Source organism: Podarcis melisellensis (genome assembly GCF_964234715.1).
Source record: "Podarcis melisellensis genome assembly, chromosome: 10".
NCBI lineage: Eukaryota > Metazoa > Chordata > Lepidosauria > Squamata > Lacertidae > Podarcis > Podarcis melisellensis.
This window is the reverse complement of record NC_138542.1, coordinates 7,305,586-7,332,664: the sequence shown is the minus strand read 5'-3', so window position 1 is coordinate 7,332,664 and position 27,079 is coordinate 7,305,586. Positions and strand designations below refer to the sequence as shown.

The 27,079-nt window shown below is 45.0% G+C and overlaps 1 protein-coding gene and 3 long non-coding RNA genes across 19 annotated transcripts in view; 2 read left to right on the top strand and 2 right to left on the bottom strand.

Moving 5' to 3' along the window:
• KMT2E (lysine methyltransferase 2E (inactive)) overlaps positions 1-9,043 on the bottom strand; it is a 56,389-nt gene extending 47,346 nt beyond the window's left edge. For 6 of the 9 annotated variants that reach the window (XM_081927594.1, XM_081927598.1, XM_081927593.1 and 3 more), the window contains exon 1: positions 8,629-9,039. The gene's annotated coding sequence lies outside the window, so the exon portion shown is untranslated. Of the gene's footprint in view, positions 1-8,628 lie in introns of all 9 variants that reach the window. The other 3 variants (XM_081927600.1, XM_081927591.1, XM_081927599.1) reach the window with 2 other exon arrangements.
• A 1,438-nt stretch (positions 9,044-10,481) lies between these two features.
• LOC309379053 lies at positions 10,482-15,020 on the top strand. Of its 7 annotated transcripts, none has more exons than XR_014172318.1 (3): positions 10,482-10,556; positions 11,877-11,971; positions 13,517-15,020. It is a non-coding gene; the product is annotated as an uncharacterized lncRNA (long non-coding RNA). The 7 variants fall into 7 exon arrangements; XR_014172320.1 differs by lacking the exon at positions 10,482-10,556 and adding an exon at positions 10,563-10,859; XR_014172322.1 differs by lacking the exon at positions 10,482-10,556 and adding an exon at positions 10,563-10,863.
• Positions 15,021-16,880: 1,860 nt separating this feature from the next.
• Positions 16,881-23,493, top strand: LOC309379059. The gene is made up of 2 exons (XR_014172330.1): positions 16,881-16,991; positions 21,184-23,493. It is a non-coding gene; the product is annotated as an uncharacterized lncRNA (long non-coding RNA).
• Positions 23,494-23,775: 282 nt separating this feature from the next.
• LOC309379072 overlaps positions 23,776-27,079 on the bottom strand; it is a 32,213-nt gene continuing 28,909 nt past the window's right edge. For both annotated transcript variants that reach the window (XR_014172343.1, XR_014172344.1), the window contains exons 3-4: positions 26,441-26,523; positions 23,776-23,997 (exon numbers count right to left, since the gene is read on the bottom strand). This is a non-coding gene — a long non-coding RNA (uncharacterized lncRNA). The remainder of the gene's footprint in view (positions 23,998-26,440; positions 26,524-27,079) is intronic.

The window sequence follows — 27,079 nt, the reverse complement described above, 5'->3', positions numbered from 1 at the left end:
GCTGGGTATACTCCTCACTAAAGTGAAGTCTAACTTAACTAGGCACATATTCTTTTGATTAATCTCTTTTCCAATCTTCATCCCCTGGCAGCCCAAATCTAAAATTTCAAATTGTAAGTTCCTCAGTACAGAGACTTAACTTTTTGTTTCTTACTCTGTTAGCATCCCATGTACTGTGACGGTACAAAAATTAGAGCCAACTCTATAATGAGGCACATTGAAGCAAGCCACTCAGGTGGCACAATAGGGGGCAGCTTTACAAGTGGCAGACTGGTTGGGATCCCGTGAACTCTGCCATCATCATCACTTTCCTGTGCGCTGCTTTTCCTCCTCCTGCCAGTTTTATAGAAGAAAGGGAACAACAGGAGGAGGAAGAAAACAATACATCACAAGGAAGCAGAAGTACCTCTGCTCTCCCTAGCACCATGTGCATTGCTGGGTATGAGGTGAGATTGAAGTCTCCGTTTTAAGTTGTGGGTCCCTCCCATACAGTCTGGAACTTGACACTTACTTCTTTTTTAAGTTATCACTCAGCCTAACCTACTTTAGAGGTATCTGAAGAAGCGTGCATGCACACGAAAGCTCATACCAATAACAAACTTAGTTGGTCTCTAAGGTGCTACTGGAAGGAATTTTTTGTTTTTGTTTCGACTACGGCAGACCAACACGGCTACCTACCTGTAACTAGAACTACTTTAGAGGGTTGTTGTGGAGATATATCAGTGAAGGGGAGGGAAAATAATATACACCAACTTTAGTTCACTGGAAGAAGGGTGGGATATACTGTAAATCTAGTATATAATAATGTGGTCCTGGATTCCCCCCCCCTTCTCTAGCTATGGTAGGGAAGACAAACATGAATCAAGTGGTCATTTAGGTAAGGAAAATGTAGGATAGGGGGTGTGGTGGTAGTGGAACAGATTAATTGGAAAATAATAAAGCCAATACAGTGGTACCTCCGGTTGCAGATAGGATCTGTTCCAGAGGTCCGGTTGGATCCCGAGGTTTCCGCAACCTGAGCATCGCTTCTGCGCATGCATGGCGAAACCCGGTCAAATACTTCCGGGTTTGCCGCTTTTGCATCCTGGAGTTTACGTAACCAGAGGGTTATGTAACCGGAGGTACTACTGTACTTTTAATATGTGGATTAGCTTGTCTCATTTCATATCAAGTGAAATAATTTTTTGTTATAAAGTCCTGATATTAAAAAGGCAGTGTGGTGTAGTAGTCAGATTGGCGGACTAAATCAGGGAAATCTGGGATCTCTGTTCATTCTCTCTAACCTACCTCCTATGGTTATTATGAAGGAGGATAATGGGGGACGTTAATGCCACACTTTGCCCCATGGAAGGATGGGATAACAATGAAATGAACTTAATGTTTCTAAGAGTTAGCAATGCTTAGGCTGCTGATCTGGGCTGTTTTGAAAGGGCAGCAATTTTTAAAATTATTTTATTATTGCTGCATTTTTACTGCCAGAATAACTTGTTTGACCTTCGATATTATGCACCATAATATTTTATTTTTTTGAGGAGAGGGGTTGCTGCTCTGCCTCAAGCAGCAAAATGTCTTGTGCAGGCCCTGACAAAATTAGTACCTCCTCAAAAGACAGCAGAAACTATAGCACAAGCCTCTCTGTGTTTATCCAGAAGTAAGCTCCACTGTGTTCAATTGAGCTTACTCCCTAGTAAGTGTAGTTAAGATTGCAATCTTAGATATTTTCCTAGTTTTTACTCCTGAACTGGGTGGAATAATAAACAATAATTAAACCTTCTCCCAAAACTTATGAGAAAATGGTTCTATGATCAGTTGCCATAAGCTTTTTAGTCTGTGGTCTCTTTTCTTTAACCACTGAAACAGAATGCTACATTGAAAGGAATATATGTGCTGCAACTTGACTGTGGTGGCTACTAATGGTTATTTCATTGGAAATAACATGATGAGAAGATATTTTTCTCTTTATTTAAAAAATATGCACTACTCCAGAAGCAGTGTTAGAAATTAGCCAGGCGCATTTTGCTACTGGCGCAGGTCCAATTGCGACCACTTGGAGATCTCTGGATGGCAGGTTGGTGACTGACATCTCCATCTGGCTGTCTCTCCAGCTTTCTTAAACTGGTAAGCAGAAGAGCTTATTTATTACATTTATATCCCACATTTTTCTCCAATGAGTACATGGTTCACCCCCCCCCCAGTTAATCCCTACAATGACCCTATGAGGTAGGCTACACGCCTGTGACAGGCCCAAGGTCACCCAGTGAGCTTCATGACAGAGTGGGGATTTGAACCCTGATCTCCCAGGTCCAAGTCTGACACTCTAACCACACTGGCTTCCTACAGTACTATGGGGCAGCTATATACATTAAGTCTGTAAATAAATATGTGGAAAACAAAATGATGTCACTTGGAGAAGGGTCTGAAATATTTCCCCTGAAGCTTGAATTTGTATTCTGGATTGTTTGATTTTATGTTTTAATGTGCTGTAAACCACTTTGGGATTTTTTAATTTAAAATATAAAGTGGTATAGAAATGAAATCAATAATAATAATAATAATAATAATAATAATAATAATAATAATAATAATAAAAAATCTCCCTCCGGGGTGTGCCTAGACATTCCATTGTGGTGATCATAACCTGGGTTTAAAGTGCCATTTAGAGATTAGCTTAAATATCTGAGTTTCTAACACTGCCCAGAAGGCTGCACTCCTATAGTCTTGCATCAATGCATTGCGAAGGAGGTGATGCTGAAAAATGGTATTCTATTATTGTAGTTTAAAACATTTAAAAGACATCAGATTGGATTCAGTGTTCCTTCCATTCACAGACAGGACTGAAATCAAAGGGATTTCCTGCTGGAAAGAGGGAAGGGGGAGAATCAAACTTTTAGAGCAGCTTTTCAGGGGTCAAGGAGAACTGCAGGAAGGAGGAATTAGTAAATATTGCCTCTCTTCCTCCAGTGCGAGTATTCCAATAATAGAATTCTACTCATGAGAAAGCTGAAATCATCCCACAAATATAATGCAGTTTATTACTTTCAACTATAAAGCATGAATGCAACACCCCCCCCAATAACCAACTTCTCCTTATATTTAAATTCAAGAAACAGTAGAAGAATAGGTGGTTTCTTTTCAGTGTCAAATAAGGCATATTTCAAAGATTATAGAATGTCTGGTTTCACTCAGCCATGAAGCTTACTGGACCATTAGGCCACTCACTGCCTCTCAGTCTAACCTACCTCAAGGGGTTGTTAAGATAAAATGAGGAGAGAAGAACCACGTCTGCCACCTTGAGCTTCTTGGAGGGGAACGTGGTATATACTGTAAATGTAATAAATAAGTAAACAACAACAACAACAAAGAAATCTGAAAATGTTGGAATTGTAACTGGTGAATCAAAATATACTCTTTTGTATATCACGGTCTAAATTAAATTGGAGTTCCAAATGTGCATTTGAAGCTAATCTTTGGCTTAGTGTCATGTTCACTGCATTCCTGCTAAAGCTTTCCATTATTACATTGCAATTCAAATGAAAAGGAAATGCACTGCACCATTTAAATAAGTGAGAAGAAAGCACCACTACTTTCCCCACCTTCAGTCCAAGATGCTGCTCCTTTTAAGATAATATTTCAGGATATGATTTGGAAACTTCACCAAAAAAATATTTGAGCCACAAGCTTTGAACCTTATTAGATGTTAAGCCCTGATACAAAACATGTACACAAGATTAATTCTATTATTTTTTATATTAATTAGTTGCTTTACTCACAAAAGAGACCCAAAGTGACTTACAAGAAAGTATAAACACTAAAAAGAGTGACGACAAACCAGTAAAAACCTACAAGACAATGGCTTCACAGAACCAGCCCCACTAAGAGATGAGAAGCACTTGAAACTCTTCAACTTAAGGTCCAAAAGCTCACGGGAGGGGGTTTGTCTGCCATCTAAAAACAGATAAAGATGGTGCCAGGCATTTTTAAAATTAAGTAAAACAAAAATCTGAATATTCACTCTTTTAAAGAGATAAAATACGATTGTATTTTTTTACAGGTTACAAATCACGGGGTGTGGGAAGGCTTCCATTACATCACAGACTAATGAAAATTTGAGCTACAGACTCGGGAGACTATGTCCAGCTGTGCCAGCAAAAGCAACAGAACTTCCCCTTCCTCTCCTCACCCCTGCAACCCAACCACACCCCAGTTTGTTTCAGAGAATCCTCTGATTTGGGGGGCTCTCGGGAAGCAACAGTGGAGACAGATAGGGGGAGCCCTGTTGGCACAAGCAGGCTGACACAAACGGATGTCACTCAGTGTAGTTCAGAGAATATTTTAATTCTTAACAGAAATAATAAACCAACTTATTTTGGATCAACTGTGCTACAGATTACATTGAATTTTTATTTGAGACATTGTCTTGGTCAAGGGCTTGAGACGAACAGCACGCAGTGGACTTCTTATAGTCATATGTTGGATTCAGTGCTTCTGATATGCTCATACAGAAGATTTCTTCTGTAAATTAGAAGCTCCTTCTATGAGAAGAATGGAGCCCCATATGTTTACTTAGCTGCTGTACAAGAATTTGTCCTCCTTGAAGAGAAAATATGCCAACAAATTTTAGGTTAGCTCTATTTATTCTATTTTATAGTGCTCCATAACTCAGCAATTTACAAAAATAGGTTTTCTGAAAAGAAGTTTCAGAATTCAACCAAGGCTCATCTCACTTATGGTACCAAAGTTTATTTAACAGAAGCTCAGATCAAAGACCTTGCTGCACTTTTAAAGGAAGAATGTAATTCCTGAAAAATGTAATAACCAGACCTCTGGATCACTGATTTGCTACTTACCAAAAGCAAGAGTGGGAGAGGTGAGGTGGTGGGGAAGTCAGCATGCAAACAAGGCAGGGGAGCCAACATGGTTCTTCTACCTGTGAATCTGCACAGAACTGACCTCCCAGCCAAATCATCCCTCCCAGTCTTCCTTCAGGTAAGCAGAAGTGACTCTGCTACCAGGAGGTCAAGTGAGCACTGACACACTACTATGCTGTCCACCATTGGACTTATATCTGAATAAACATGCATAAGATTTCTACATATGGAAAAAATAATTTAAGCCATGTAACACTTTATTGAGTCCTATTACTGTGACTCTCAGCGTACCAAAAGGTACACTATGGTTCGCTGGATGAAATATACGAGTTGTGTTCCAGATTTGTGACCCACTGAAGCTCACTTTTTGATTCTAACAAATGAATCTGCAGTACGAAATCATTTAGGCTACAATCCTAAATTCTGCTGGGTGCAGAACTACCTTTCTTGATGAGGTAGAGCTGCAATGCTGCTTCCCAAAAGATATGTCACTGCTGCTTGCTGGGAGGGAGAGGGGCAAAGAGATCCTGCATCAAACACTAGTGGAAGCACTGAGTTGGCTCTGCCAGTGCACCATGGCAGTCTGCTCACTGCCTTGCCCCTCCCCAGTAAATGACAGCCAGGAAGCTCCACTAAACCAGGTGAGCCTTCTTTAAAAATCTCAATGAACAAAATAAAACTTAGAATAAGGATACGTACAGTTCAGAACCCACTAGTGGAATGCAACATTACTAGCAGTTCCACATTACAGACAACATAGAACAAAGGCCTTAAAATGGCTTCAATTCTCTTTTAATAGTGGGTTTTGAATTAACATAATATTCTGTTTTCTTGGAATCCCATTTTGGAGAAACCAAATATTGTCATCATAAGGGGTAAATAAAACCAAACCATCTGGATGGCATCCAACTAACTATTCTATAGTCAGAGTATACCCATTTAAATCAATGGATTTAAGTTCTACTCTAACTTATTTAGATGCCACCCTTGATTTTTCAGCACACAAAATTCAATTTATAATTCAAATGAGAAGATGAACACCTAAGCAAAATTGTTTATAATCAAGGATCAACTTTTTCCAGGTTCACAAGACTGTATATACAGTATGAAAAATATTAAAATCATTAAAGTGACAATCGTTTTGACTAGATATGCCTATGCACATTTACTCAGCTACAAGTCCCATTAAGTTCAATGGTGCTTACCCCCTGCTAAATGGATAAAGGATTGTAGTCCCATACATTAAAACATGTTCTTGGCCCACAACATACTGAAGGCATACATGAATAGCCCTGTAATGCATACCTTGTCCCCATTTACATGTCTAAGAAGCAGGTTATTAACTATGCAAGACAGTCAAGTTAATATATGTAAATTAATGTTGCCAGGGTTGAAGGGAAAATCCACTGCTAAATAATATTTTGCAGAAAGTTACACAAACACATTAAAGTTGCAAATTGCCCCTCAAGTCATTCTAACTGCAAAAAAATTAAAAATATAATTAAGTGAAACTTTCATATACTTTTAGATAAGCATGTTGCTCTCAACTGTATTCAACAGACCCGGAAAGGGGGCAGGGGAGGAGGGAATATAAAGGAGAAGGCTTAACAGCACAATAGTTACTGTATTTTAAATGCATCATCACTATTCATTTGTCAGTGGCAATTAGCACAATCCCTTTTCACAGTGAAATATGCATTTCACATGTAATGTATAACAAAAAAATCATGTAGAAACGTCACATTTAAGACATTTAACCTTTAACACACCCACCCCTCGAAGAAGGGGGAGTTTTAAATCTGTCTGTATAATTCCTTGGGGGAGGGAGAAACATAGGAAAAAATCTATCCAGCAGCAACAGATTATTAATAGATTAGAAATTATTTGGCTTGATAGTGCTATCACAGTCTCAAATGAAGTGCCATGATAAAAATTATTTTCATGTTCTCATTGTAATGCTGGTTGCATGCCAGCATTAGACATTACAGCACAAATCTAGATTAAGAGGCCAAGAGGAACTTGTCCACCATTTTAAAAACAAAAGTAAAAAGATTAATATGGCATGCATATGAACTCACTTCAAATATACACACATAGACCACAGCAGCTACACCAGTCCGTCATCAATCCCCTCCTCTAGGAAGACTGGTCTCGTTGATTTGTGCCTTTCACACAAATAACCAATAAAATTAATCAGCTGGAACCCAGCATTTTAATCGTAGTAAAGACGAGATACGTTTCGTTCATGACTTAAAGGCGGCAGTCTTTTTTTTCATTTAAGCATATTAAGCCTATAAATGTGCTGCAGACAAATGCACTGCATGGGGTGTGGAGGACCCGAGCTGATTAGATTACCACAACATCAGCCTGAGGCCGCCATTTTTAGAATCTCTAAAGGACAAAAGAGGGAAATTACAGTTTTTACTCCACTTTTATGGAAAGTAACTTTAAAAGTATAGCGTGTGTCATCAAACCTCCTCTGTAGGTCACCTAGGTTTCCCGGCGTTGCTTTGATTTCTTTTAGATATGCTTTTAAACGGGGGGGGGGGAGTGTTCCACTATTAATCTCTTGAAAGGTAATCTAAATATACGGAGGAGGAAAACAGCCCTAAATTCATAGGGTTTACTCTAAGGGTAGCATTTCGGAGAGTTGTCTACATCATTTGAAAACCACTAACTAGGGCTTTTAATCACCGCGCATTCCTCGATGATTGAGTGCTGAGAAGGACGGGACCTTTCTAATTGGACTATATTATGTTTCTTCTACCCTATTTAGTACTACACAGTGGACCGTTTGTTTCTCCTCCCCCATGTCTGCAGCAGCAGGGTCTATGCCACCAACTCCTTTCAAGAAAGAGGTTGCCTATGTGTCGTTCCCGGTACGCCAGCCCTGGGCAGGAGGCACGGAGGGTAACACAAAGATGAGGGCAAAATAGAGCCTTATGCAACCAGCTTTTGAAAAGGGGGACCCCGGGGGTAAATCCCCTCCTGACACCCCACCCCCTTTTAAATTGCTCCTCCAAGTCTTCGGAACTGTTCGCCGCTCGCCTACTACACACGGATCGGGGAAACGAGAAGATGGAAGATAAAATGAGAGAGGTGTATGTGTGTATATATATGTATGTGTGCGTGTGGAAAGGAAGATTAGGCCCGGAATGAGCCCTATCAGTACCACAAAACACAACAAATAACAGTGGCGGGTGGGTTGGACAAGGACATAGCGCCCGAATCCGTCTTACGGGAAGCTCGGCTCCCAATAACATACAATATTGGCCAAAAAAAAAAATAGAAAGAAAACCCCGCGCCTGTTCTTTAAAGCGAGAGACAACACAAGCAAAAAAAAAAGCACGCTTCCATCGCATTAAGCGACCTCTGGGAGATTTATTTCTAGCAGGAGGCTGGCATGGCGGGGGCCCCCACCCCAAAAACACACACACACACCACCCATCAGCTCCGCCAGTTACAATAACGCGCCATATTCGCAAGATAGAGCGACTCCCTCTCCCTTATAAGCCAGTCCACCCCCACCGGAGCATACGGAGTGAAAAGAAGAGCCACAATCCAGAATGAATATAATACACGCGTATATAATACACACACACACACCCCAGAGGAAACGAGATGCGCCGCCACTTTTGAGCCTTTCTTTTTGAAAGGTGTCTCTCTCTCCCCCCCCCCCCTCTTGCCGCCTTTCCCCCTCAGGCTCCCCTCACGGGGCATTGACAACCACAATAAATAAGGATAATAATGGCCGACTCACCTGTAATGGTCACAGGCCAGGCAAGCAGCACCCCCTTCACCGAGCCCCTCTCTTACCCCAACCAAAACAATGCAAGAGTCCCACTGCGGATGTCCCTCGCCTGGGCAGGACGGAGCCCCTCAGCCGCCTGTGGGGAGCCCGGGGTGGGGAGAGGCTGGCTGGCAGCAGGGAACCCCGAGGAAGGCGGCTGGGCTGCACCAGAGTCCCGCGGCGGCCGAGGGAGAAGCGCCTTCGCCTCAGGACCTCTGCACAAACCCCCTAACTGCCACTGCTGCTGCTGCTGCCGCGGCCGCCGCTGCTGCTGCTCCTGCTCGCGTCTCCCTCCTCGCAGCCGCCTACGCTCCCTCCTATGTCACTGCCTCTCTCTCTCTCTCTCTCTGGGAAAATGGCGTCGCCTCACTCCCCCCCCTTCCTCCCGCTGCACGGGGTTCACCCGTCCCGCCTGGCAGGGGCAGGGTTACCAGGGCGAAGCCAAACAGCCGCCATTTTGCTTGTGGGCTGGAGTTCCGTTGGTGCCCGGCAGCGCAAGACGCCCCCCGCCCGACGACACCCACCCGCCGCCGCCGGGTCCATTTGTGCAACGTGTGTGTGTGTGTTTCCTTAATAAAGCGAGGCGGCGGGAGCGCGCAGGGTGGAAAGGAGGGTCGGGGAAGCGCCGGGTGGGACGAGGGCAGGGGGAGTCGTTTGGGTTCGTATTCAGGGCGGCCAGGGCTGTGACAGGCGGCGAGGGAAAGGAGGAAGTTGCCTTAAGGGTTTCCTAAGGAAGGCTGACGGGTCGCAGCCCCGACCGTCTATGTATGTTTTAAGAGTTCAGGATCTACAAAACAAACTGGTTTCGTTCCCGGGGCCTCGGTGAGCAACGTGCAAAGTGTCATCTCGGGACCACTTGGCATGGCTCTGGGTTTCTGCACGCGTGTAAGCCGTACATTGGACTTCAGACGTGAAAACCAGTCCTTTTCAGCAGCTGGCAGAAACGTGTCCCTTGAGCGTTTGGGCGGCCAGGGAGGAAGCCGCGCTCGACTGCGTTTGTTTTCTAGGCCAAGGGTTCCGGGCTGCAGCAGCTCGGCGGCGGCCGCGGAGAGGCTGGTCTCGGGCAGCTGGCGTCCGACAGCACGAGCCTTTCGCCGGAGGGATTCTTCTTCTCGTTTTCGGACAGGTGCGAGCGAAGGGTCGGATCCGCTTCCTCCGAACGATTACTGCAGCGGAGGAAATGGCCCTGAAACCTCGGGACACCTGTCGCCGAGAGAAGAGGGCAACTCGTCCCCGTCCCGTCCCCCATTTTGCTCGCGGCAACCAGCTAGGGCGGCCTCCCCGTCCGTGCCGAGCGCCTTCCTTCCCCGCCACCCGCGCACGGAGCCCGCTTCCCGGCCCGCCTGCTCGCAGCCCCTCCGGCGGGAGCCGAGCGAGGGAGGGGAAGGCAGGCAGGCAGGCAGGCAGGCAGGCTTGGGTTTTCGCTCGACGCCCACCAGGGGCTGAGTGAGCCTCCTTCAGTGCGCAAGCTCGGGGCACCAGATAAAAGCTGGGCTGGCAGCTCCTGCCCTGCCTTGATGGAGCCGAGACCATCGAGTGGCAGGAGGAGGGAGTTAGGAAGAGGCTTAGCCTAAGAGGAGCTCGCTCCCGGTAGGAGGAAGAAGCAGCAGCTGAGGTGGGAATGGCACTGGTCTGGCTGCCCGACTGGACCCCACAGAAGGCGGCTGCCATGGGGCTCAGAGGGGTGAGAAAGGGAGGGCGATTAAATGTCTTGTGACCATGGTGGAGTGTGTGGATGTGCTTATTGTTTATTATTATTATTATCACCCCCCTTGTCTAATCCCGATGTGTGTCTATTTCTCTCTCTCTCCCTTTCTAGGACACTTGGGGGTTCCGCCTGTTGTAATACGAAATGGCGACCGCCGTCTCGGGGCGGTTGGTGATTGTCGCGCCGCGAGGTGGTTGTTCTCCTCCTCCCTCCTCCTCCCTCTGCCCTTCTTCCCTCCCCTCCCCCTTCCTGTCTTTGGCCGTTTCTCCGCAGCGAACCGCGGAGAGCGCACTGAGTCAGGAGGAGGCGGGGGGAGCGGCGGCGGGCCGCGCAGCCAATCAGCTCTGCGGACGGGCCTCGGAGGCGCGCTCCGATTGGCAGGCGCTGACATCATCCTGCAGCAGGGGCAGACGCAGCTGCTGGGCAGGGCTCGGGGAGCTGTCGGGGGTGGCTGGTGCAAAGGGAGAAAACGGGCGCCATGATACCAGCCGCCGTGGGTGAGGAGAGGGGGCAGAGGCTTCTCCGGAGAGGCGCTAGGGACGGCGGGGCCCAGGGGGCGGAAGGACAGCGGGGGTCGGGCGACCGCGTCCCCTCAACCGAGCCGGGGTGGCGGCGGCGGCGTCGGGGCTCGGAGGAAGGTCCGCTGCTCGGCGGCGCCTCGTCGGCAGCTGTAACTGCGTCAGTCCAAGATGGCGCGAGGTGTCCCTGGAGAGGGAAGGGAGCCGCACGTCCGCCGGAGGTCATGTGACCGCGTTGCATTCTTGTGTGGGGCTTGGCGGAGGATCAAGCTGGCTGAGGAGGAGGCGGCGGCGGTGGCGTCGTCCGTGGCTCTTCGGCTTGACAGGGATGTGAGGGGGGGGAGAGAGTCCCTTTCCGTGCGGTCGCGGCGGTTGCCTTCCTCTTTTCAAATACACGCCCCTCCCCCGCCCGCCCGCGTCGAGCAGCTGTTCAGCGAAGCGTCTTTTTTCTTCCTCCCTCGAAGGGCGTCGACTGTTTTGACAGGGACCTCCCCTCCCCCCACAGCCGCCGCTGCTTCTGCCAGGGAAAGTTCTGGGGGGGGAGGGGGAGGCGGAGCGCGTGACGCCCGCGGCGGCTTAAAGGGAGGAGGGAGGGACGCGAACTGCCAGCCCGTGGCGATCGCGGGACTGAGAATCAGTGGCGTAGCGTGGGGGGTGCAGGAGGGGCCGGGCGCAACATCTGGGGGTTAGGGGGTGCAAATTACTTGCCTTGCCCCGGGTGCTGACAACCCACGCTACGCCACTGCTGAGAATGCAGAGGAACTGTTGGGACTCCGGAGTAAAAACACTTCTCTCTTTTTTTGCGAGGGAGGGTGGGCTCGTGTAGCTCAGTTTGCAGTTCTGTTAAACAAGGCAGAGGTAGAGTTGGGAGGGGTCCCCAGGGTCATCTAGTCTGACCCCCCCTGCATTTAGGAATCCTGCCCACGGGTTGGGATCCACTTTGCTAACCGGCTTGTGCGACCCGCATTAAGGCCTCTCTCTCTTCTTGCCAGCTGGTGGTGGCGCAGAGTGACTCCATCCTTCAGTGTTTTTTTCCGGATTTCCAGACACATCCGCGCCTTGCAAGGGAAAATATGACACACTTCACGTAGTCCGTGTTGGGGATGCAAGGAGGAAGTTGGTCATCGATGATCGCATGGTTGTTTTAGTGTAGTGCAGCTGCCTTTCTGTGAAACTAATGGATGAAGATCCTGAGCTCCCTCCCCTTGCAGGGAGATTTCTGATCTCCATTTTAGGTTCCAAGGATGACGCTGGTGAAGGAGAGGCTAAATGTAACAGGATAGACCTCCTTAGCTACACTCTTTTTGAAGAAAACACATGACTTGGTGCAACCTAAAGTGACAGGGCACATTCCTAACCCATCAGACTGGACATATTTGACCATATCTGGATGTAGCCTGACTTTTTTTTAATGCTGTTAACTAATCATTAGCAAGGGCTGGAAATACCCTTGGAACTTGTGTGCTCTTAAAAAAAGAAGAACCTACATTCTTCTAGTTCTAAATATTATTAGGTTGTGCTGCATGTACTTGTTGCTGAACTGCATTATTAATCCTAACCATCAATAGGTGGATCTTGGATTGTTTTGGTTTTACAGTGGTAACATTTAAAAACAGACACCTGAACATTTGGCCTCCCCAGTGTTAGGACTATTTGGGGATATTAATCTAAAATATATAAGCTATAGCTGAGGGTGAAGCCCAGTTGCTTACATAACTTTATTTTGTTGCTAAAGTTATCTGCTTTAGTTACAGCTCTGAAGGGAATTTTTAAAATAGCATACAATAATGGAGAATTCTTAAAAAGTGTGCTGTTTGCTTTTCCATGGTATCAAACAGAAAACAAGTAGATTTTGAAATTGTAAGTAGATCTATTTGAAGACTAATGTTTCAGGAAGATGCAACCTTGACAGTGTCAAACCCAGCTTCCCTTCAAGTGTTAGACAAACAGTGGCTTGCATGACATTTCCTCCTTACAAAATTTGCTTCACACTGGGATGATTGAGGGGAGAGTGAAATAAAAGAAGAAACGTGTAAATTTGGTAATGAACTCTTCTGACACCATTCATACTTATTGTCAGAATAGTTCTTTTATTTCACCCTCCCCCCATTTGATTACTAACCATTTTATAACCTTTTGCTTTTAACTTTGTTTGTTACAGGCCCACTGTGCCCCCAAAAATGTTTGACTTGGATTAGTCTGTTGTAGGTGGCATTATTGGCAGTTTCAACTGTTTATGAATCCCAAAGCCGGATAATTAGATAAACCTATTCTCCTTCATTGCTAGCTTGGTGACCAAAACTACTTCAGCTTGTTTGTGGACTTGGTGAACACAACAGAAATACAGTAATACCTGGCATGAAATTTGATAGTCATCATCAGCACAATCATGATCTTGAAATTTGCCCACTAAGCTGAGTGAAGTTAGTTCTTCACTTAGAATTAAAAGCCAAAATGATAGGATCTGCTCCTTTGATAGCTGTAATAAACCACATGGAAAATCCCAATATACCCAGCTTGCGGAGGAGGAGCCACTGTATTGAAAAGTGGCAGGTGTTTAACTAAAAGCACCATATTCCCATAAATACTGTGTTATGTACCAGGTGCTAATGATGGTATTATTTATTTGTAGAGGCAGCAATTCGAGTACAGCGGAGAAGTACAGCTGAATAAGAATTGATTATTTTAAGTGTTACACGAAGAGTAGAAACCCTTGAGGAATTTCAGTAAGTCCAAAAATGATTAGTATTTCAGACAGAGAAGTCTTGAACTCTGCCAGATATCAAAGGAATACTCTTAGTTTGTGTGACAGAATCATCAGGTACAACCCAAAAACATCAGCCAAGAACAAAACCAGTTCACTCAAGATTCTGATTCTAAGATACACAACTGCTTTTGTGGAGACTGACAGACACAGCTCATGTGAACGTTCATACTGAAAAAACCCATTTGGTGAAGTGGAACTCTTGAAGTTACATCCTGACTGAGAAGTGTCTGATGGGTGGGGGAAACATCCAGATTTGGATAAACTGCATAATGGACTTGACTTCAGCCACAGGGTGTTACTACAACCATTGCTTTATGTGCTTCAGTCATCCTGTTTCATTGCCATTTATCTTAGCCCATAACCAAGGACACCCAGATCATCAAGGCAAGATGTTCAACTTCCACAAGATAGGCGAGTATCTTGGTGAACTTGTAGCCATTATGCAAAAATGCCCATATTCAGAAAAAGTAATATACCGTTATATTTTGCAGAGCTGGTAACTATAGGTGAAATAGGGAGAAGTTGAGTTGCTTCTCTGGGCTTCCCTACAATGTTTTTGGAGAGAAACGGCACAGTGACAAAGTGACTTCCAAAAAGATGCATAAGCAGATATATTCATACTCGGGATATGTTCATACTCGGGAGTGTGACCTGTGCCCAGGAGCAATGCAAGATGGCCTTGGGACAAGTCTCTAGTTCATGAAATTTTTAGACATCTGATTGGTTTTCTAATGCTTTGGGAAAAGAGTTACTAAGTTAAGTGCAAGAGAAGTGCTTCACAATCCAGCATGCTGTCGTTGCTGCAGTGCATCCACAATAATTCATGTCACATTTGCAAGTTACTCATAAGCATTCACCTCCACAGGCAGTACTTCAAAGGTATTGCAAGATGCTCTTCCAAATAGTTGTGTCTGTCCTCATTGCAATCTGATATGGATAATCAGAAAAGCGGAAGCTATAGTTTGGGAAACACCTTTCTGAAGTTGGTGTTCCAACAGTAAGGGCCAGCAGTGTGCCCCTGAGTGGGCACAATTCCTTCCATGTCATGAATGGCACATAGCGTGTAATTAATGCAAATGAGTTCTTTCCATGCAGAGAACCCAGGACAACTATTGAATTTTCTCTAGTGAAGGACATTGTGAATTTCCAAAAACAAGATGTACTGCCTATTTTGCCAAAACTGCTATACGTTTGCTCAACTTTTCTGTGTGGGGGTGAATGTAACAGGAAATTTGGTGGTGGTGAGTAACATAGTTTGCAGTAAAAAGACTGTAATAGAATAGTAAAATTGTTACTCGGACCACAAAAATTGTCCATACTTCACCTTGCTGTTCATTGTGAACACTTGAAATAAAGCCAGTATAAATTTCTTTGTTTCCAAGTAAAGGCAGTCAAGTGAAATTGGCATTTGAGCCAAACACTTAGAACGGTGGGTGGGGAACGTGTGGCTCTCCATATGTTGTTGGACTCCCAAAACCATAATCTCCAGCCAATGATGGGAGTTGTTACTTTCTGGAGGGCTACAGGTTAGCCACCCTTGAGTTAGAGTTAAACCCTAGAATGTAACAGCTTATACAGAAAGTATAAAAAACCCCTAGGTATTCAAATTCTGTCTTCTGACTATTTTGAGTGAAAGAAGGTTCAAGCTGGTTTTCTCTCTTCAGCTACGCCTTCCTTGAAAGTTGTGAGTAAATTTAGCTGAATTGAGAAACCACCTGGTGGCTTCCTCTCAGCTCAGTTCACTTGGGCTGCCTGTATGTTTACCACAGCTTCAAAAAAAAGTGCATTTGATTTGGGCAAGACATTTTTTGTATTTGTACTGAACTGTGTTTGGAAGGAATATACTGAAAACAAATATGGCCAGGCAAGCAAATGTAGTGAGTACTGACCTTAGAACGTAGAATATGGTTTTGGAATAGAAATAGACCACATCTCCCTACTAAAAAAAATGCAGATATTGTGGCAGGCAGATTAGATGTTGTATTGGAGAATTTTCAGGAAAATCTGTTCCGCAGATGTGAATATCCTGTGCGCACTGTGATTCTTATGGACAAGTTTCTTTAGGAAGGCTTCGGAGAGGCTCTTCATGTGCATTTACCTACAGAGGTTAGGTGGGTGACTATGAAATTGATTTCTCAGTAGCCCTGTCCTAGTTTTGGAATGCCCTACCCAGGGTAATTTGCCTGGCACATACTTGTAAGATGTTTACATACCAGTTGAAAATACTTTTGAGGATTAGCGATCTCTGCTAACTCTTCCCTGCTGGTTGTGTTCCTGTTGTGATGTCTTACCGTTTTTTTTACTCCCAACTTTTTTTACTGTGTATAATCTTTTCCGCAGCTTCGAAATTGGGGCATTCCATGCAGTGCAAGAAGAAGCCCTTGTCCCCTTCTTCAATCCCAGTTTGAAGGGTAGCTTTGGTGGCTACTTGGAGCATTCAGCAAATGCAGATAAGCTTTTGCTTCACCTTCGCCCTCAAGCTCAGAGGTGATGGTGAGAAGAGCATTAACTTTCCTTTGTATTTGCCAGGTGCCCTGAATGCCTGTCTGCCTCCCTGCTCCCCCCTTTGAGGCAGGTGCAGAGATAGGATAGAGCCAAAAAAATCTTGAGGCTCCTGCCTAATTTGGGAGCTGAGGAAAGAATGAGACCTCTCTCTGCCTCCTGCAGCTCCAAGACTGTGAGGAAACCTTTAATAGAGGCTGACTGAGATTTGCTGCGGTGAGCAAGTTTGAGCCCCCTGACAGGGAAGACCATAGAATGTAAACAAGGCCCCCCCCCAAAAAAAAAGACGAGAAAAAAAACGCAAATTTGGGCAATGGGATTCTAAAAGCAGTATGACCAGGCCTTCTCATTGTAGTCCGAGGTTTGGTTAGATGTAGGTTTTTGGTACTGGATGATTATTTAACTTAAGCTTGTCTGGTGTTTAAAAGCAATTTTCATGTTGCTACTTCTATCATTGTTATTAAGGCTATGGGAAAATGTAAGGCCCACTTGACCACACAAGGCATGAGCAGACTGCTTTGGAAGCATTTGTAGGTCTTGCTGCTTGCACGTCAGGGTTTTAGGAGCTGCTAAAACAATGCCAGTAACTATAGCCTGTTAACTTTATAATCTGAGATACTGTTTTTTACATCATTAGATGTGCACGTAAGTCTGCAGCTTTTGGGGAACAAATAACGGTGCATCACCTTTCCATAGTGAGGTTAACATGCAAAACTGTGACAAAAGGAAATCATACAAGTGCATGAGGGTGTTCTCAGCATCTTGCAAAGCCTCTGAACTTCAATCACTTGTATCCCAGCTAGTGCAATCCTGAATTACTTCAAGAGAATGAAATCAAGTAAGACTGCAATTCTGTACTCTTAACTTGGGAGCAAGTGCCATTCAGCTTGATTGGGCTGGGTTGATATGTATAAGGTTGCACTGTAAGACAGCTTCTCCGATTGTAAAGTAAATTGAATGGCAATCTGCCAACAAACTAACATTTCAAACCACAAACAATAAATTGTGGTTTATTCCTAACTGTTTAGTAGATTGCAGCTGGGAGCAATTGATAAAGCTGGGTCATGCTGGATGTATGTATTTGAATTATGGCCTTCAAAACATTCTGTGGCTCCAGTTCAACTTATTTTGAGAGGGGGGAAATGTAAGCAGTAATGTTAGGAACCTAGCATTAGCCCTTACTGCCAGAATTCCAGTCTTAAACATGAACACAACTACTGTACTGCTATCTGTTTAAAGAATGGATCTGTCCTCTTGTTAAAAGTACCAAATACCAAATTATTTGGACTTGAGGGTACTTGGCGATGGTTGTGATCCAATACAGCCGCTTTTAAATATTTATAATGGTAAGGAAATGCTGTTTATCATAGACTAGTGCAGCCACTACATAATGCAAGACTGAAACCTTCAAATTGAACTTGGGGAAAAAGTAGGGATATCTATGGCACCATATCATTTGCATTCACACACTTAATCTCTAAGGGCTCGCAGCAAAAGTGAAAGTGTGTGGTGTCTAAAAGACTTGAAGCAGGCTTGGAAAACTTGCCATCCCGCAACATATTGAAGGCTACAACTCTTTCCTGAAAGAGCTCCCATGACTAAACTGGGAAGGCAGGCATCAGTAAGGGAAGTTGAACTTCTTGTTTCTGGAAACCCCTTTTGGAGTAGCAATCTGAATACCCTTGTGAGGACAGGATAGGCCTTGGGGACTACCTTACTTCTAGTGAAAGCCAGTTTGGTATAATGCTTAGTGTGTCAGACTAGGAACCTGTGAGGCGACAGCATAGGTCTGGGTGGTCCTGAAGCTCACTGGGTGACCTTGGCCCAGTTATTGTTCTTACCTGTCTCTCGTGGTGGTTAAGATAAAAGGGGGGGCGGAGAGCCCCATATGTTACCTTGAACTCTCCTTTGTGTGTCCTAGGCTTTCTGTTTCGTTGAAACAAAAAACATTTAAAAACAAAAGTTAAGGGGGGGGAATACAACTTAATAGTTCATGTGGTGTAATGTGTGTGTGTGTGGGGGGGGAATCCACAAGTGGTAGGAACCCATAATCTGTAAGCATTAGAAATATAGTCCAGTGTAATTGTGCAACATTTTTATGCAGTGTTTGTTAGGTAAGGAAGTGTTTGCTGTTGGCTCCCTTATACGAGTTGCCTAATCCGTTCCGTGAAAGCCCACAGGAATTTCTCAACCCCTAGAGTGCTGCTCCTTGCAGCCAAAAAGGTGCTTTAGCTATTGATAGATGGCCCTACTCTAGAGATCTAGAACAGAGATGGGGAAACGTTTTAAGCCTAAAGGCTACATTCCCTTCTGGGCAACTTTCCAAGAGTCACATTCCAGTGTGGTGGGTGGAGCTAGAGGCAAAGGTGCACAGAGCAGCAAATATAAATTTTACCTTTGTACGGTAGGCAGGCTAGTTTCCACACCCCTCTCTCCACACCCTTCTCTCCAGGTAAACAAAAGGCATTATCAGAGTTCAAGGACCCATTCCAGCTAGACTGGAAGAAGGCGTGAATCTGCCAGTGAGGGGCCAGTGAGGGGTGCAGCATAGGGAGTTTTTAGAGTCAGCTATTCAGGAATCGTGTGAGGCACCAGCTGGGGAACCAGCAAAGGAAGAAGGCTCAGGAGCTACGGGTGTGGTGGTGGGAGAATGACAATGAATGGTCAGAGGGAGCAGACTGGGGGGAGGAGGTGTTGGAAGCAAAATAGGCAACAGGGTTTAGTGAGAAGGAAGAGGCTGCGGCAGAGAGCAGATGCGGAGACTGGAGAGGAGATTGACACTGCTGAAGAATCCAGGGAGTGTCCCCCTTCTGCGACCAGCTTTCTCTCCCGCCCCCCCCCCCCGGTCTCCTAGAATACAGGGAGAAATGAAAAGAGCAGAGCAGAGATTGGTTGTGTGCAGGTGCAGTTTGAGACTGGTGGGGGAAAACCCTGGAGAGAAGCAGCCTTAGAGCATGTTGGGAAGGCAGGGACCTTCAGTCCTTGCAACTGCCTCATTGGAGCAAGACGTAGTGGGAAGAGTTGCTGGGATCACGAGGCCTGCACTGTTTTGGTTTCTGTGAATGGCGTTTCCGTGCGCTGCTCTGGCTCGCCAGAAGCAGCTTCGTCATGCTGGCCACATGACCTGGAAGCTGTGTGCGGACAAACGCCGGCTCCCTCGGCCTGTAGAGTGAGATGAGCACCGCAACCCCAGAGTCGTCTGTGACTGGACCTAACAGGGGTACCTTTACCTTTATATTTATGGTGGACTTAAGGTGGAATGAAACAAAATTGGGACAATGGGCTTTCAAGGATAGATAGTGGAGAAAAGTTGAACTCACTCCTTAACAATGTTTAATTTCAGAATCTAAAATTACCTAACTGCACCACTATATGCTAGAGATTGCATGGGCGGGGGGGGGGGGAATCAGTAGCTGGCTGGCTTATGTGAACCACTGTAAATAAACAGTGTACTTCTGTTCCGCACCACCTTAACCAGTGTGCAAAAATGCAAGATTTCAACAGATTCATTTTGCTACATCAACCTAAGTTGGAATTGCCTGCAGTTGCAGGGTGTGTATGGTGAATAGGCCCTACCATTACAGAGTGTGAAGAAAACATGAGCCTCTCCCATATTATCCACTAGTTCCAACTTGTAGAAATGCCCCCAAGTGCAGAACACTAAATGACTTGCTAGTTTTGTCCCTACTTGTGTTTTCCTTCTGGACATTCTTGTGACAAAGATTTACACTTGGTTGGAAGAGTTCTCTTCCATGTGAGCTTGGCACTGCCTTCTGGAATACCTGTGCGATTCCATCTCTTTTGCTACTTTCAAAGCCCATCTTTCCCACAAAGCCTTTGATTCAACAGCCCAGTTCCCCTGCCCTCTTACAGTCAAGCCTAAGCACATGGAACTAACAATTGCGCGTTCGTTCTGCTCTTGCCTTGCCTCTACGTCCTTCCTCTCCTCTGCCTCCTCCCTAAAAAAGATTAAATTTGAGATTGCAAGGGCCTTGGGCAGGAACATTTCCCCTTTTATGCACCATGAATACTGATGGAACAATCTATTGGTGTACAGGCAACCCCCAATTGGTGTGGAGGTTGCATTCCTGCCCCAGGAGAGAAGGGAATGACTTTCTCCCCTTGTCCATCCCCCCTTCATGCTGCTCCCACCACCATGGCGGCTGCTCTAGGAAGCATGTGTATGGTTGTGTCCTAGAATATATTTGGTAATATTTTTGTGACTGGCTATATTTATGTCTTTGCTTTATTCTCATCCATAATTGACAATTGGGAGCATGGACATGTATCCTATTTAAATGTGTGTGTTTTTTTACTTCTCCCTTCTGTGAAGGTGGTGATACTACTAGGAGGACTAAGAAGACTTGAGTTGTTTAGGGCTTTTCACAAAAGGATGAGCACCTTGAATTGGGTCTGGGAACAAACAGGAAGCCCCTGTACCTTCTTTAGAACTGGTGTTTCATTACAGATATTGGGGGCAGTGGTGGTGTGATTGAGACTCCTTTGTTGGCTTTGCTGAAACTGATACTGGTTTCATAGAGATGGAAATCTTGTTTGGCATAGAGGAATGTTAGCAGCAGGGGTTGAGGAGGGAATTTCCTTTTGAGAGATGTTCTCCCCCTCCCGCCATCAGGAAACAATTAGGTGGCAGCCTAGTTTCAAGATTGCTGTGCTTCCTGTTACATCTTTGGAGCCTTTTCAGTACATAGGCTGAGTGACGGGAAGTCTCCTGTCACAGCTTCTTACCCTTCTCTAGCTATGCCACTCACACAACTTCACTGGAGGGGAAACCGTGATGAAGAAAATTTGCCAATGTAGTGTTTGCAGCCGTACAAAAGCATCTGCCCCCCTTTTTCTAAAGGGCTGCAATTTCCCCCTCACCCTAATGGCTGGAGGTAGAAGAAACATAAGAGGTGCACATTGCCTTCTCACCTCAATCAGTGTGGTTGCAAAGCTACACTTGTTTAATTTCACCCTGTCCCATTGAAAGCGCAGAAGGACATCTCCCTCTTTCATCTTCTCTATTACAGCTGTCTTAGCAGAGTTGAAAGTAGAACAATGTGGATTTCATTTCTGGTAAAAGGAGGATTTCTTCAGCCCTAAGCTACATTCTAGATGGCCATGTATTAACCAAAGTAGCCTCAGGTTTTGTTGCTCTTTTCAGTGGCAGCTTTTAGATTTGAATACCAGGTTCAAATCTCTCTTCTTCAAGCCCAACTGGTGACCTTGGGCAAATGGCTGTGAAAACTGTACACACAGCAGTTTAAATTTGTTTCATCGCATCCCATGTGTGCATTTTTTTTTTTGCATCGTCAACATTGTGTCCTCATCCAACTGGCAGCCTTCACCCCTCCCCCAATTTAATGTGGCTTTTCCTGCTCTGAACAGTATGGGGGGGCATACAGTTGTATATGGCTCAACTGTGGGCATACTGAAGTGAATTGTGTGGGGCGGGTTCTTGTGTTTTGCTGGGTGCCAACTAACACTATATTGCCTGCTACTTTGGTGAGGTGCCCCTTCATGAGTGGGTGGGGGGCAGGCGTGACACATATTACTATTATTAAACTATATTGTGTAAGTTTGATATGCCAGAAAACCCATATCTCAAAAAATTTAAAAAATGGCTATACATTCAGGTAAAATGTCTGCCTGCATGCCTACATTGGGACATATGTGGTGCATACAAAGATTAAACTTGGGCAAGTTCTACTAGGAAGAGTTGTGCAAGGTCCTGTCCATTAATCCGCCGTCCCCTTTCTCCTGCTGGAGTAAGCTGTATTCTCCTTTTATATGCAGAAGAAGGAGAGGAACACGTGATTTGTTCCGAAAGGCAGGCTGCAAGTTCTTCAGACATTAGAAGGCTTGAAGAAGCTGTTGTCCTGCTAAAAGAACAAGGCAAGTTGACGAATGCAGGCCCAAAGTTCTTTACGTGGTTGACGGCTCTAAAATGCACCTAGCCATTCTACAGAAAGTACAAGTTTAAAAGCAAGTGAGAGGAGCAATAACACAGTAAGATATAGAAATGAAGAAAGAAAAAAAAGACCACGGGGAGGTAGAAGTTGATTTTTCTGTTGCTAAGATATTTTTTCCTGTGCAACTAAGCAGGCAAATACTGTAAACAAAAGCTGAGACTTTTAGCGAGAGCAAACCACGGCTTGTGCTACCGCTGTGCTTGCTGCTTGCTGCTGGACAAGGCTGTCGTAATCTCAATTTCCTTATCTTCTGCTTAAATTTAATTACCACAATGAGGTGGGAGTTTTTCTCAGCTATGTCTAGACTTCAAAACACTGGTGTTGGGGAGTTGATAAGAGTTTTGGCCTTGGACCAGGGAGAAAGGATTTCAATCCCTGTCCAGCTTTCAACTCGCTGGGTGAGCTCAAGGCAGACTTTTAACTCTTCCTCACCCTCCCATACTTCTCAGAGCTCTTGAAGGCAGCAAAGGGAGTTCTCTGAACTTGTCAGAGAAACTTTCCATTTTAAATTCCATCTCTTACAGACCCCCCTGCCTTCATCTTTCTTTACTGCTGGCTTGCATAGTCGAAGATCACAGAGACGGAATATAAAGTGAAACTGGCTTCTCCCAACTTACGCCTCTCCATGTTCCACTTCTGTAGGCTGTGGGACAAAGCAGTCCTGCCTGCTCTGGCATGGTGGCAAACAGGACAGAGCGTGGAATTTACATGCATTAGTCTTGCCAAGCCTTGGTTCATATCTGAACTTGACCCCAACATCAAGCAATGACCTGCATCTGTGAAAGTTCCAGCGAGAGCTTTACTCACCTAAAGATCAACATACTTAGCTGGCTGCAAGTCATCAAGTGATATATATGCATGGGTGAATAACCCCTTAATAGTGCAAATAAGACTTGTTATTCTTCACGGACTTTCGAACTGTTCATCAATAAATGAGAAAGGGCAAGCACTCCCATTTTATGCAGTAAGGTCTGGCTAACACCCTGGGTATCCTGCATTTGCCCTCTAGAACACTGCAGCGGTTTCCTAGCAGACAAGTTAATGTGAAGAGTTTTGTAAACAGGAAGTTAGAAAAACCACAAAACTTGCCGCCTTACGGTGCGATAAATGGTAAGTCAAACTGAAGTTTTGTTTTTCAGCTTTGTTTCCATGTATTTTCACAAATAAATGGTTTTGGCGATAGGCTACCAAAGAGCTGAGAGCTGATGATATTCCTCCTAGACAGTAATGAAAATCCAGGAACCTTGTCCTCTAGAGCTGCTACGCCTTGCAAGTATTGCCTGCCAGTGTATAATAACAGACTTAGAACTGGAATGAAAGATGTTAGAAATACACTCTCCTTCCTGCAATAAAACTGAATAAATGCTGTCTATGTGTCTGGCTATTTACTAAGGACTTTGAAACAGCTCACACAAGCTCCCAAGACATCCTGTTCACAGAAGCAGCTGACAGGAATGCCTATTGTTCTGCTTTGCTTTTTTGCCACTAATCTGATTTTTCAAGGGCTATGTGGAAACTGCAGCTGGAAAGGCATTTCAGAACTTCCTTGGCACATCCCTATGCAAGCAAACAAATGGGGCCCTCTACTGGTTAAGGGCACCGTCTTGTTAAAAAAGTAAACACAAAGCACAAACTGAACTCGACAGGAACAGCCGTTTGCTCATCTTTTAATACAGCCCCACAGCTATTCAACACATTGTAGCATTGCTCAGTGTAGCAGCACCGGCATAAAATAAACCAAGTGGATCACATGAAGTGGCCGAGTTGACATTTGCAAAAGGTTACCCACTGTTTCTTAAGCTCCTGAGCTTTGAGAAAGGGTTGTGCCATTGCTTCCCAAATGTACCTGTCTTCATTTGCTCTTCTCTCCTGCTGGAAGGTATAAAGAGGAAGAAATAAGTGATAACGTACCTGTGACCCAAATATTGTTGCACTCCCACCACCCCCAGACTGCATGGCTAATGTTCACAGATGAGGGGAACTGAAGTCCTTGTTCCCCAACACTGCCTTTCAGAGTCTCGGGTTTCTTTTAAAAGCAAGAGTGGGGAATGGGAGAGCTTTGTATAGAGAGTTTTGTGTCTTTTTTTGCCTTTAATAAACGGAGAAGCCCGGCCCCAGGAAATGCAAAACAATATTAATAGGCCTCTTGCTGCTCAGGAAGTGGATTCTTACATAACAAACTACGAACTTGCAATTTAAGCCACTACAACGATTGTTTTTAAAAATCGCTGGGTTGAACCATTTCCCCTCTGGGGGGAAAGTGCCCAATCTGTTCTTGTGTTTCACATGCACAAAATGACCAAGGGAAAAAAGTAGAAACTGAAAATACAATTAATTTTTTTCCTAAAAAATCATTTTATAACCATTGTCTCATAACCGGTTTTGCTTAATTAGAAATAGGTGTTGGCCCGTGCATAAAAAATGTTTTATGGAGTGCAGCAAGTTGGAACTTTTTGCCCAGCAATTTCGAAAAGAATGCAGCCATCAAATCCTTTCTACTTCAATGTTTCTCTGATTCGTACACTTTCATGCTAGGTCTTCTGAAGATTGACACATGCCAGAGTGCCAATACATTATCACCCCCACAGCTTGTCCCTTTTCTGCATATGAACCTGCCCCAGAGCCTGAGATTGTCTCCGGAGGCTCCTCTGAATATCACTTTCAAGGGGGGTGGCTTTTCCTGCAGTAGCTTCTCAATCTATCAAACACGGAAATCTATCTGGTGCCAACTTTTTCATTTGGGCGTCAGGCAAGGATGTTTTGGCTTCCTAAGTAATTTGGGCAGTGCCTAATGAATACACAAGTTTTTTCAGGCGCTTCAGAGAGTTGGGGTGCTAGGGCAGGGGTAGTAACTGGCAGGGGGGACACTGTACTGCTGGAGTAGTATGTCCACCTTTGGTCCCCACTCTGCACTTGGCTCTCACCTGTGGCTCCTAGAAGAAGCCCCACTGACCGGCTGGCTAAACCAGGTGAGGGTAGCCAATGTTATCTAAAACCTTTGGTGGCTTAAGGACTTCCTATTCATGTGAAGACAAGCTCTGGCAGGTTGGACAAGACCAACAGTGAGTCCAATGGTTAAGAAAGTGCTTTCTGCATGTGCTGTAGAGGGAAGTGGGGGGGGCAGATGGGGCTCATCCACTGGGAAGGCAGCCCATCTAGAAGAAGGAAAACTGGTCCAAACCTTCCCCTGCCTTGTGGAATACCACAGCTCTCCTATGTAAAGGGACCCCTGACCATTAGGTCCAGTCGTGACCGACTCTGGGGTTGCGGCACTCCTCTTTCTTTATTGGCCGAGGGAGCCGGTGTACAGCTTCTGGGTCATGTGGCCAGCATGCCTAAACAGCTTCTGGTGAACCAGAGCAGCGCATGGAAACGCCGTTTACCTTCCTGCCGGAGCGGTACCTACTTGCACTTTGAGGTGCTTTCGAACTGCTAGGTTGGCAGGAACAGGGACTGAGCTACGGGAGCTCACCCCGTCATGGGGATTCGAACCGCCGATCTTCTGATCGGCAAGCCCTAGGCTCAGTGGTTTAACCCACAGCGCCACCCATTAAAAGGTAAAGGATCCCTGACATTTCAGTCCAGTCATGAACAACTCGGGTTGCAGTGCTCATCTCGCTTTACTGGCCAAGGGAGCTGACGTTTGTCCACTGACAGTTTTTCTGAGTCACGTGGCCAGCATGACTAAGCCGCTTCTGGCAAAACCAGAGCAGCGCACAGAAATGCCGTCTGGGACCTTCCGATCGGCAAGCCCTAGGCTCAGTGGTTTAGACCACAGTGTGACCCGCAACCCTATCCATTAAACACCTGCAAATAGGTGGTCTCTCTGACTCTCTTTTCCCAATTGCAGGTTCTCCCATCTTCAAGTGTAGCGATTTATAACTATCCCATAAGAATGAATGGGACATGTTTGCCTAGGTAGGAGAATCTACAAAACTCAGGTTGATCCTCAGTTCTTCGTTCTTCTAAAAGGGATACATTTTGTGACACCACTAATTAGGTGGGGGATAAACCTGGTCCTTGTCATTGCTCACACCAGCCAGTAAGAACCTATTCTGTCCCTATCTGCATAGTGGGGAAAGTCGTTTACCAACATTAGCCTCAAAACCATTTAAGGCAGATTTACATTTTCTCTGTTCCATAAAGAGCCTAAGATGTATCTTGCTGGTGGTAATAATGGATGAGCAGGAATTTGAACTCTTCTCTTCTGGGTCCAGGTAAAACACCCCAGACCATACCAATGCTCTTCTTAAAACACAGTGGTGAGTGGAGAGATCTATGTAAACAAAATACATTATTGAGGAAATAAACGTACCTGAAATAGGGATGTTGAGATTCTAGGGAGATGTCTGGTGCCCTCTAGTGTTCCTTTTTGTTAGAACACACACAATCTCCCCCCTTTTAGAAAAGCAAAAGTTTTGTCACATTCAGTGTGCAAAAGATATATTACATTCATCTCGTTATTGTGCATAGTTTTATTTAGCATGGGTGCACTGCCACTATGACCGCCCATCAATTAAGTTTTTATTGGATGGTTTGATCTGCTTTTTAACCTATTCAGTTAGATGTGCACATTATCGCAATCTCGATATAGGTGCTATCTGGAGATTCTGGAATAAGTGTGACGTAACTAATGGTTATTCGGTAGATATTATTAACATTATTAAGACTGGCAGGAGTCGCAGGCACACAAAACAAAATAAGTGAACAACACTAATGTCAAATGTGGAAGCTAAATTCATATGGAATTTATGGAATCTTGCATACGGTTTCCAACCTTTCTTGCCATATCTATAAAGCAAGTATAGAATAGCAGCGTGGGGCAGGATTATCTTTCAGAGAGCAGTGTGTGGGGAAATGGTTAAAAAGCCCTCCCTCTGGGTGGCTCTCACCGATGGAGGCCAAAGCACGTAAAAGACTCAATATGGAGGCCCATTGGCCTAAATATTGGGAA